This window comes from Acinonyx jubatus, chromosome E2, assembly GCF_027475565.1.
Source record: "Acinonyx jubatus isolate Ajub_Pintada_27869175 chromosome E2, VMU_Ajub_asm_v1.0, whole genome shotgun sequence".
Taxonomy (NCBI): Eukaryota; Metazoa; Chordata; class Mammalia; order Carnivora; family Felidae; genus Acinonyx; species Acinonyx jubatus.
Window position 1 is genome coordinate 60,175,577 of NC_069396.1, and position 11,780 is coordinate 60,187,356.

Sequence of the window (11,780 nt, forward strand, 5' to 3'; positions counted from 1 at the left end):
TTATTCTTAGTTTGCTATCATTATTATGAAAGGATAATGAATTTTGTAAAGGTTCTGTCTGCATGTATTTGTGAGATCATGTAGTTTTTGTTCTTTAGTCTGTTAATACGATGGGTTACATTGACTGGTTTTCAAATATTGAAACAGCCTACATTTCCAGGATAAACCCCCTGGTCATGTTGCATTGCTGCTCTTATATATTACAGAATTCAATTTGCTGATATTTTAATGAGAATATCTGTGTTTATATTCATGAGGGATATCACTCTGTAGTTTTCTTGTCATTGTCTGGTTTTAGAATCCAGGTAATACTGACCTTATAAAATGAATCAAGTGTGTCTTCCTTTTATTTTCTGAAAGTGTGGAACTGGCATCATTTCTTCCTTAACTGTTGGGTGGAATTCATCAACAAAACTATCTGGGTCTGGCAGTTCTTTTGAAAAAAACAAAAAAACAAAAAACATCAACTTCTTCAACAGATATAAGCCTATTCAGTTTACTAGTTTACTTGTACAGTAAATTTTGATAGTTTGTCTTTTAAGAAATTGTGCCCCTTTACCTAACTTATTGAATTTATGAACACAGAATTGTCCAAACAGGACTAGGTTTTTTGCAACCTCTGTGGGATGGAAATATACCACAATGGAATGAGCACTGGGTAACATCTTCCATCTCATCCCAATATATGCCATTACTCTGGGGGCACACCTACCCAATGGTCAACCCATCAAGACCTCATCTTCTCAGTGCCTAGAGCTTTGCCTCCACTTGTGTCAGGCATTCATACACATTCCAGCTGCCATCATCCACATTCTTGAGATTCTAGCCCTCTTGTCCTCCTGCCCAGGTAGCTTCTTCAACTCTACCCACCTTGGGAGGCTTCCAGGCAATCATGTATACCAGAGTTTGGGAAGCAATGCCATCTATGAACTATGGGTGATATGGTTGTTGGGAAGGCCACTGGTGTACCTTCTGTTTTAGCCTCCCGAGTCAGAGAAGAGTAACATCAATGTCATCACCATTAACAGCAATAGCAACAAAATCAACAACAATAACAAAACATCAACAACATGAGCAGCAGTAATAATAAGAGAACAATAATAGCAACAACAAGGGTGTGAACATGAGCACAGAAGCAACCAATACAACCAATACTAAAAACTGTTACATCCCAGACCTTCTCCACACCTAACTTCTCTTAATCCAAATGAGCTAGGGCTTGTCTACATTTTATAAATGAGGAAGTAAGGCACAATAATTCACCTAGGGGCACCTGGGTGGTTCAGTTAGGTAAGCGCCCAACTCTTGGTTTCAGCTCAGGTCATGATCTCATGGTTTCATGAGTTGGAGCCCCACACTGGGCTCTGTGCTGACAGTGTGGAGCCTGCTTGGGATTCTCTCTCTCCCTCTCTTTCTGCCCCTCTCCCACTCACATGGTCTGTCTTTCAAAAATGAACTTAAAAATAATGTTTAAAGAAAAAATAATTCACCTAAGGTCACAGAGCTATTAAGATGTAAACCCATGAGAAACCCAGGGATGACTGAAGTCAAAAGATGCACTCTTACCCATGACACTAACACTCACAGGGCATGGTCCTGGTCCAATGTTTTCATGCAATTTCATACAATTTTTCTTCAACTGGGATTGCATATCTTGTACAGGCCTTCTGAGCAACCAAGGGTTTGCTACTTAAATGAACACTCATTGACAATCAGGCACAGTGTTTTCTTTTATAAACAAAAAGTCCAAAGTGCAACCATGCATACACATGATACTGTACAGAGGATATTTCAATATATAAGTTAGAACAGAAGCCCTATGAAGGCAAAAAATTCTCTATTTACCAGCTTGTTAAAAGCTTATGTAGTTTTGCATATTGCCTCCCTCCACATTGTAAGAATTTTCAACCTTACGATAAAAGATAACAGTTACAACTAATACAGGCTACAAGAAAGAAATTAGGTAACATTTAATATCCAGCAATGGAGGAGGACTATGTCACCCTCTTTTGCTCCCACAAATATGCCATTAATTGTTACCTCAGTAACAGCCTTTTCCTTCAAAGCTCTAGTCTTTCCTCAAAGGGATCAATCTCACTAGTCATTCAGTTCTTCTTCCTTTTGATATTACTGTTATCAGAGAACAATTAATGGTAATATGCACATCTTATGTGTTTCTAAGGAAAAAAGGCTGCCAATTAACATACAGCATGCCATTAATTACCCTGATCTGTCAAAATGTCAAAATGAAAAGAACATGTATGTTAAAATAAATTAAATACTGTGACTCAAATTCTGTGTCAGGACTAACTTCCAGGCACACATTTTTCCCTAGAATTGTGTTAAAAACCTGATTATGGATTTGTAATGGGATGAATGTCCTATACTGGGTGTTTCCTCCAGAACTCATTCTCTGATGTACTAGTTGTGCTGCCCAATGAAGTAGTCACCAGATGTGCAGACACACAGAATTAGAAATGTAACGTGTGCCATATGTTTAAATGATAGTATCTGGGATATAGGTGGGTAGAATAAAATGTTATTGACATTAATTTCACATGTTCCTTTTTGTTGTTTTTTTTTTAAATGTGGTCACGTGGGGCACCTAGGTGTCTCACTCAGTTGAGCAACCAACTTCTGCTCAGGTCATGATCTCATGGTTTGTGAGTTTGAGCCCCGCATCAGGCTGGTTGCTGTCAGCCTGTCAGCGCAGAGCCTGCTTTGGATCCTCTATCCTCCTCTCTCTCTCCCAAAACATTAAAAAAAATTGTTTTAATTAAAAATGTGGCCACTAAAAAAAAATTGAACTTATGTATGTGGTTCACATTATATTTCTATCAGACAGAGCTACTCTGGAAGATCAGATCTCCAACTGAAAGCTTTCCCATGTAGACTATATGTTGGCTATGTGTCTCAGGTCTAAGATGTCTTACCACACAAAGGTTAACATCAACTTACTTTTCAATATTATCACTCTATATTGGCTAGTACAAAAACTCATTCTTTCTACCCAAGAGTTTTGGCAAGAGTTCTTACCAAAACCCCAACTCTTCACATTAACCAAATCTTCTGATACAAGGACAGGCAAGAATTCAAATTTAAAAGTAACCATAGCAAAAGAATTCTCCCAATTTATTATGCAGACACAATGTCTCAAAAGTTTCTGATCCAAGGAGGAAACGATGAACTCCACTATTTTCAAAGAGCTGCTCATCAATATGAAGTCTCTGACAATGAGTAAGTAAAGGGAATCTGATAGAGCTCTGTCATATTCACTGAATCCCCCACAGGTGTCTCTTTAGTGTGATAATTCCCATGTCTAATAAAAGCATACCTATTCTGGAAATTTTCCCCACATTTGAAACACTGGTACAAGGTCTCCTGAGCATATATCTTCTGGTGTTTGTCCAGAACGCAGCTGTCCCAGAAAGTTTTGCCATACTGACTGTTCTCACAGGGCTTCCCACCAGTATGAGTCCTCTGGTGCTGAATGAGACCAGTGATATTCCTGAAGTTTCTGACACTGGTTATAGCCATACGGCTCCTCAATAGTATGCATCTCTGGTGCCAGAGCACTCAATGAGAGTTAAGAGCTCTCAATGAAAGTTTTCCCACATTCTTTATAGTCATAATGTTTCTCTCCAGAATGATTTTTTTCAAGATTTTATTTACTTATTTTTGAGAGAGAGCACATGCGCACATTGAGCATGAGAGGGGCAGAAGGAAGAGAGATCATCTCAAGCAGGCTCCTGCTGCGGGGCTCAATCCCACAACCCTGTGATCGTGACCTGAACCCAAATCAAGAGTCGCAACTCAATGGACTGAGCCACAAAGGCACCCCTAAAGATTTTAAGTAATCTTTACACCCAAATTGGGGCTCCAACTTACAACCTGAGATCGAGTCGCATGCCCTACCGACTGAGTCAACCAGGCACCACAGAATGATTTTTTTTAATGCACAATGAGGTGACCACTGCAGTTGAAGGATTTTCTACAATCCACATACTTTCAGGATCTCTCTCTGGTGTGACTTCTCTTATATTTAATAAAGCATGAGATATCAGTGAAGGCCTTTCCACACTCCATAATACACAGGGCTTCTCTCTTGTGTGAATTCTCAAATGGACAATAAGGTAGTAAATATTGGAGACATTTTTCACACTCATATCTATATGGTTTTTCTCCAGTATGAAATCTGTGATGCAAAACAAGGGAAGAGTAGTGGCTGAAGGACATCCCACAGTGGTTGCACTCATGGGGGTTCTCCCTTGTGCAGGTCCTCTTGTGATTGATAAAGGCAGAGATGGCACTGAATGCTTTCCCACAACTATTGAATTTATAAGGTTTCTCTCCTGTATAGATTATTCAATGCACAATCAGGTTGTAATTCTTGGAGAAGGATTTTCCACAGTCAGTACAAGTATAAAATCTCTCCAGTATGAGTCCTCAGGTACCAAAGAAGTGAGATTTCTATCTGATGGATTGTCCACATTTGTTGAAGTCATGGCATTCATCTCATTATTTCTCCTCTGCTCATGAGAGCCAGTGCCCTGATCAAACACTTCCTCACATACCATCCCTTTGTGTGGCTGCCTTTCTCCAACAATTATATCCTGTTCAGTAAGAGGTACAGAATGGTTGTAAAATCACCACTTTTGTTACAACTGGAGGGCCCATCTCCTGTTAGATTTCCACCAATGTGGCCAAGTTGACCAACTTGACTGATGGCTATTCTACAGTCATAATTTTCATCAAGTGTGTGACCTTCACTATATGTGTGTGTGTGTATTTATATGTATATTTACATTTATTTATATTATATATATCAGGAATGCTTAACATCTGAATCATGTTCACAGAAAGCTTCTGTTGCAGGACCTTTCTGAGATAGAGCAAAGACCGAGCAGGGGCAGTTGCGTGGCTCAGTTGGTTAAGTGTCCAACTCTTGATTTCAGCTCAGGTCATGATCTCATGGTTCTCTGGAATGAACCCCATGTTGGGTTCTGTGCTGACAGCACAGAGCCTGCTTGGGATTCTCTCTCTCTGCCCTTTCCCTGCTCATGCTTTCTCTTTCCCTGTCAAGATAAATAAATTTAAAAAAATAGACTGAGCAGACACCCATGCTTTCTCCATATTCACAACCACCACAGCCTCTCACCAAACCCACTGTATTCTATTGGGTGGATGCTGTTTGCATCAAATGCTTCTCTGGGTTTTTGTGAAGCATTTCTACCTGTTCCTCACATTCCCATTTTTCTCCTAATACATATAAACAGGAATAATCCTTCATGAATCTTTCCATCATCAGGAAATTAAGTGGTTCCACTCCAACAACATCCTGCCTTGATGCTTTCATTTTGACCTTTGTTTTCTTTTCTTTTTTTTTTTTAACTTTTTTTAATGTTTATTTACTTGAGAGAGAGAGAGAGAGAGAGAGAGAGAGAGAGAGAGAGAAAGAGAGCAAGCAGGGGAGGGGCAGAGAGAGAGGGAGACAGAATCCCAAGCAGGCTCCGTGCCGTCAGCACAGAGCCCGATGTGGGGCTCGAACCCATGAACCATGAGATCATGACCCAAGCCAAAATGAAGAGTTGGATGCTTAACCAACTGAGCCACCCAGGTGCCCCTGACCTTTGTTTTCTAAACTAGAAGAGAAAAGGGAGAAAATATTTGAATCCTTAAAAGGAAGGGAAAAAGGAAGTTAAAGTGTGGCATGTAAATATTTAAATTGGTCAGGTGCAAATCTACTAAAAGTGATCCTCTGTCCACCCCATGAGAGTAATTTCATTTGTAGGTGTATAACCAAGAGAAATATGTCTGTACAATCAGAGTAACACGGTTCATAACAACCTAAGACTGGACACTACCCAAATGTCCAAAACTAGGGAGTAGATGAATCAACTGTGGTTTATTCACATGATGAAATACTACATGTCAACAAAAACAAATGAACTACAAGTACACAAAACAAAATGGGTAAATCCCTCAAGCATAACACAAAGTATGTTTACTTCATGAAAATTTTAAGCTGTACACTTATATTTTTCAGCATGCATATTTCCATGGAAATTTCTCAAAAATCATACACACATCCCAAAATAAGCCAGGCACCCATAGATTTTGTTCAGGTATAGACCTGTAGGGCAGGAAGAGCTCATGATGATGGTAAAAGAGGGAGCCATTTATATAGAATAAAAATAGCTTTAGAGATTTTTAATTTTAGTAGAGGACGAAGAATATCTCCCAAAGAAGACTGGCTTACCAGAGGAGGAGTCGGGAGGAGGGTGGATTTTTAAGGAAAACTCTCCCACTTCCCTCTCCCAAAGCATGAGTAAGCAGCATCCTGGCCCTCCCTACCAGGGAACTCTAAGGCTAGGGCACTTGGGTGGCTCAGGTGGCTTAGCATCTGACTCTGGATTTAGGTTCAGGTCATGATCCCATCTCAAGTCCACACTGAGTGTGGAGCCTGCTTAAGATCCTTTCTCTTCTCTGCTCCCTCACTCTCTCTCCAAATTAACAAATTAGGAATAGAAGGAAGTACTTCAACATAATCAAGGTCATATATGAAAAACCCACAGCTAACATCCTCAACAGTGAAAGACTAGAAGCTTTTCCTCTAAGATGACAACACAGGACGGCCACTTTCACCACCTTCATGCAGCAGTTGGTACCATCTGCAGAGCTCATTCAAAGTTCACTTGTACTCACTTGGGTGTGTTGGAGCTCTATGCCATTTTAGGATGTGTATCTTGGTATAACAGTTCTACCCAGAGCTATTAGGCAAGAAAGAGAAATAAAAGACATCTAAATTGGAAAGGAAGAGGCAAAATTATCTCTATTTGCAAATGATATGATCTTATATATTAGAAAACACTAAAGATTACACATGCACACACCATTACAATTAATAGACAAATTCAGTAAAGTTGCAAAATATAAGATCAACATACAAAAATCAGTTGCATTTTTATACACTAACAATAAACAATCTTAAAAGGAAATTTTTTAAACTGTATTTACAATAGCACCAACAAGACTGAAATATTTGTTAAATAATCACAGAGAAGGGGCACCTGGGTGGCTCAGTCAGTTAAGCATCCAACTCTGGTTTCGGTTCAGGTCATGATCTCACAGGTCATGGGTTTGAGCCCTGCATCAGGCTTTACACTGGTAGTGCAGAGCCTGCTTGGGATTCACTCTCTCTGCCCCTCCCCCATCCAAGCTCTTTCTCTCTCTCTAAATAAATAAATAAACATTAAAAAAATAATAACCACAAAGAAGAACAGATTAGTGGTTGCCAGAAAGTAGGGAGAGAGGGTAGGGAGCAGGGTGGCTGAATAGGAGGAGCATGAGGGAATTCTGCAGTGACGTCAAGTCAAGCATCTAGACTGTGGTTGTCATACCAAGATACACATCCTAAGATGGCATGGAGCTCCAACACACCCAAATGAGTACGAGTGAACTTTGAATGAGCTCTGCAGATGGTACCGATGCCAGGTTCTGGCTTTGACCCTGTCCTACAGTTGTGCGAGATGTTAACCATGGAAGAGGCTGGGTAAAAGATGCACAGGCCCTCTCTGTACATTTCTTTGTGCCTTCCCATGAATCTATAATTATTTCAAATAAAGAAGCTTAAAGGAAACAAAAACGGTGCAAGGCCCTCAATAGGACCTGGCCTGAAATAACAGGAATAAAGGCAATAGGGGTTACTAGGAAAGTTGGAATAGGGATGGGTTACCAGATGATAACAGGAAACTACTGTTAGCTTTCTTAGGTGTGACAATAGTATTATGGTTGTGTGGAAGAATGTCCTTATTCTTAGAATATACGTCCTAAAATTTTTAGGGGTACTTACTTTCAAATGCTTATATACATACACATAAAGAAATATCTATATGTGCACACACAAGTAAATACACACACATAAACATACATATACACTCATATACATGTATACATATACAAAAATATACACACATGCATACATAAACACATCTACATTTATATACATACAAAAATCCATACATACCCCCCTCAGCAACAACACATAAAACACATGCATATAAATATACACAAATACCCATATGCGCAAACATACATACATATATAAAATACATTATAAACACATAATACATAACTTATATGTTGCATACATAAAAATTGAGGTGGTGGGTGATGGGTGCTCATTATACTCTTCTCTCAATTTTTCTCAATATTTCAGAAACTTGTCAAAAGAGAAACTAGGCAGGGGATATGTTAATGCTTCCAGAGAGAGGTACTACACCAAGGGATCAGCATTCATTATTACTTAGGTGAGAAAGAATTTATAACAGTTTTCTCAAAAGGTATTCAAGAGATAGTTATAGGTATTCTAAGGAGTGGGGGGCGGGGGGGTGGAATACGTTACCAGTTGGGAGCTATAAGAAAACCACAGAGTTACTACCCCGGGAAAATGCTGACTTGTAAAACCCTTTCTGCACAGTAAGTTTGATGCAGGAGAAAACAGGGAGGCCAGGAGTGTTCGCCTGGAATAACTGGGATCCAGACAGGGCAAGGCTGTCCACTCAGTTTCCTCCAACCAGCTCCAGAATCACCTGGCCCTATACAGCTGCTCCCCAAAGCTGGCAACTGATTCAAGTTGAAAACTATTTAATCTCTTTGCTCTATGACCTAAATAAGTTTCTGAAAACTCGCAAGTAAATAAAAGCAGGACAAACAGAATTCTATTTTATTATTGTAGTTGACAATGTTACATTAGTTCCAGGTGTACAACATAGTGATTGGACAAATTTATCCAGTATGCTATGCTCACTACAAGTCTAGCAACCACCTGCCACCATACAATGCAATTACAGTATTATGGACTATATTCCTTATGCTGTGCCTTTTATTCCCAAGACTTTACAATTGTATTTTAGATTCTACAGGGAAGCACCCTACTTATATAAAACTTGCATCCAAGCCACTTAAATATTTTACTATTAAAAATCTCACTACAAAATATAATACATGCTTATTACAGAAAACTTGGAAAACAAAGTACAAAGAAAATTAAGTCCTGGGTGCATTTATTTCCTGTTTTCTTCCTAGAGAATCATTTTGATATAGTTAGAGTCAAACTGTGTATATACAATTCGGGGTCTTTTTTTTGTTTTTCCCAGTAAATATTATATTATGGGTAGTTTCCATATCATTAACATGTCTTCATAGGCAGAAAAAATGGTGCAGCTCCTTTGAAGAACAAATTTGGGTTGAAATAAAAAATGCAAAGCAATGTGGTAGATCAACATTAAAAATTCAAAACTGGAGGGCCTGGGTGGTTCAGTGTGTTGAGTGTCTGACTTCAGGTCATGATCTCGCAGTTCATGAATTCAAGACCCACACGAGGCTCACTGCTGTCCGTGTGGAACTCACTTCAGATCCTCTGTCCCCCTCTCTGTCCCTCCCCGGCTTGTGCTCTCTCAAAAATAAACAAACACAGGGGTGCCAGGGTGGCTCAGCTGGTTAAGAGGTTGAGCGTCCGACTTCCACTCAGGTCATGATCTCACGGTTCGTGAGTTCGAGCCCCACATTGGGCTCTGTGCGGACAGCTCAGAGCCTGGAGCCTGCTTGGGACTCTGTGTCTCCCTCTCTCTCTGCTCCTCCCCCACTCATACTCTGTCTCTCAGAAATAAATAAATGTTAAAAAAAAAAACTTTAAAAAAGTTAAAAAAATAAACTTTTTTTAAAATTAAAAAAAATTAAAAATACAAAACTTGATCTAAGAGGACCTCACAGGGGCTCCTGGGTGGCTCAGTCGGTTAAGCGGCTGACTTCAGCTCAGGTCATGATCTCGCAGTCCCTGAGTTCGAGCCCCATGTCGGGCTCTGTGCTGACCGCTCAGAGCCTGGAGCCTGTTTCAGATTCTGTGCCTCCCTCTCTCTCTGCCCCTCCCCTGTTCATGCTCTGTCTCTCTCTGTCTCAAAAATAAATAAACGTTAAAGAAAAAGAATTAAAAAAAAAAAAATAAGAGGACCTCACAGTCAGTGTTGTTTCATCAAACTTTCGCTCCATTTACATATGCATGTGAGTCATGAATGTAAATGTGTTTCTTCTAATGCCTGGGTCAAACATAACTTGAAAATCCCCAGGCTGGAGAAATCCTTACCTGATTTACAAAGACACATGTTCAAGATGCCCGCTAAAGCACTGTAGGGATGGCTGAAAAACTGCAAACTTCCCAGCTGTGCATCAGAGGTGGGGCTTGGGTCGGGGGAATAAATGGTGGCATTTCACAAGGTAAAATTACCGCACAAGAGCGAAAATGGTACATGAAGAAATGGAAGACTGGAGACAGAGGCACACTACAGAAGTTCACACATCAAACACATCAAACCCAAACACACACACACACACACACACAAACCATACCCATACAGCTCAAAGCTATAGATATTATAAAGGGCAAAGCTCAACAACATCCTGAAGACAACGGTTAAGTGCTAGGTGTGTCACAAACCCCTTCTGAGATCTCAAGTCTGGAGAGGGCCAGCTTTTTCATTCACTAAGCAAATGTTTACTCAACACCTACTGTGTGCCAGGCCCTGTTCTTGGTAGGAATGAATCAGCGGTGGATGAGACAGATGAAGACCACTGCCGGGTGCAGCTGGCTTTCTAGTGGGGAAGACACAAAGAGCCAACTCAAGATATCTCCATCAAACGCTCTGCAAACTCAGGATGCACATAGACCTGGGTCAGTTTTCTGAGTTAGTACTGGCATCCCTGACTGCCCCAATCTCTACCCACTGTCCAAAACTGACAAACCAAGCAGATTCAAGGAGCACACTGCTCAAGGAAGGAGGCAGAACTCTGATTTTTCGATCCGATGCAAACTCCTAACCATCTGCAACGCCCCAGCAAACAGTTACTAGGCCAGCAGCCCCAGCACTAGGGCCCCTGAGGATTCTGGCTGCTACTGAGGGGGCCATGGGAGGCTCGGAGCACAGAAGTGGCAAGATCTGACACGTGAGCTCCCAGTGGCTACCGAAGAGGAACAGATAGTGGGGAGCGCAGAAGGCAGGGGTGCAGGGAGGAGGTGCCTGTTAGAGAAGCTGGTGGCCCAACGGTTGAGTTTTGGAAATACCTTACAGGTAAAGACATGGGATTTGGGGGCAGAAATGATATGGGGGCTGGGGAAAGAAAACCATCAAGGAGGACGTTGAGGATTATGGGCAGAAGAAGGAGTCGCCGTTTACAGAGGCTGGAAGGAGTGGGTTTGGGGGAGACCAGAGGCTCGGCTGAGGACCCCGAAGTCTGAGTTGTCCTTCGCGGGGTAGGGGACAGCTTCAGGGCATTAGGGGCCTGTGGGGAGGAGCAACCCAGTCCACGACAGGGGATTAGGGGTGGGGGTGAAGCCTGGGAGGGCGAATTCGGTGGGAAGGGGAGGAAGGAAACATTCACAGGCACCCCAAAGGCTCGATGAAGCGAATCGGTCTTTGGAAGGGGGTAGGCGAGGGCGCAGGACCAGGGCTGTGGGAGGAGGAACACGCAGGAAACACAGAAGGCTGTGGGAGCCCAAACCTTGTGGGAGGGAGAGGAGAGGGAGAGAGAAGGGGCGTCCACCCGTGCAGGGTGGGAGCAGGAGGCGCGCACCTGAGTGGAGAGAAAAGGCACCCGGCGCCCCAGGATGGGGAGTCCGCGCCCAAGGGGAGAAGGAAAGTCCGCGTGGGAGAAGAGGGGAGAGGGGTCCGTGCCCACCGGCCGAGCGAAGACAACGAGGGTCTGCACTGCACGGGGCCAGCAAA

At 41.8% G+C, this 11,780-nt stretch overlaps 1 long non-coding RNA gene across 1 annotated transcript; it reads right to left on the reverse strand.

Annotated features, from left to right (window-relative positions):
• Nucleotides 1–208: 208 nt before the first annotated feature.
• On the reverse strand, nucleotides 209–11,780 carry LOC113593385 (uncharacterized). The gene is made up of 6 exons (XR_008293880.1): nucleotides 11,629–11,780; nucleotides 10,568–10,725; nucleotides 10,145–10,239; nucleotides 2,041–2,130; nucleotides 871–1,686; nucleotides 209–433 (listed from the first exon to the last, which is right to left on the reverse strand). It is a non-coding gene; the product is annotated as an uncharacterized LOC113593385 (long non-coding RNA).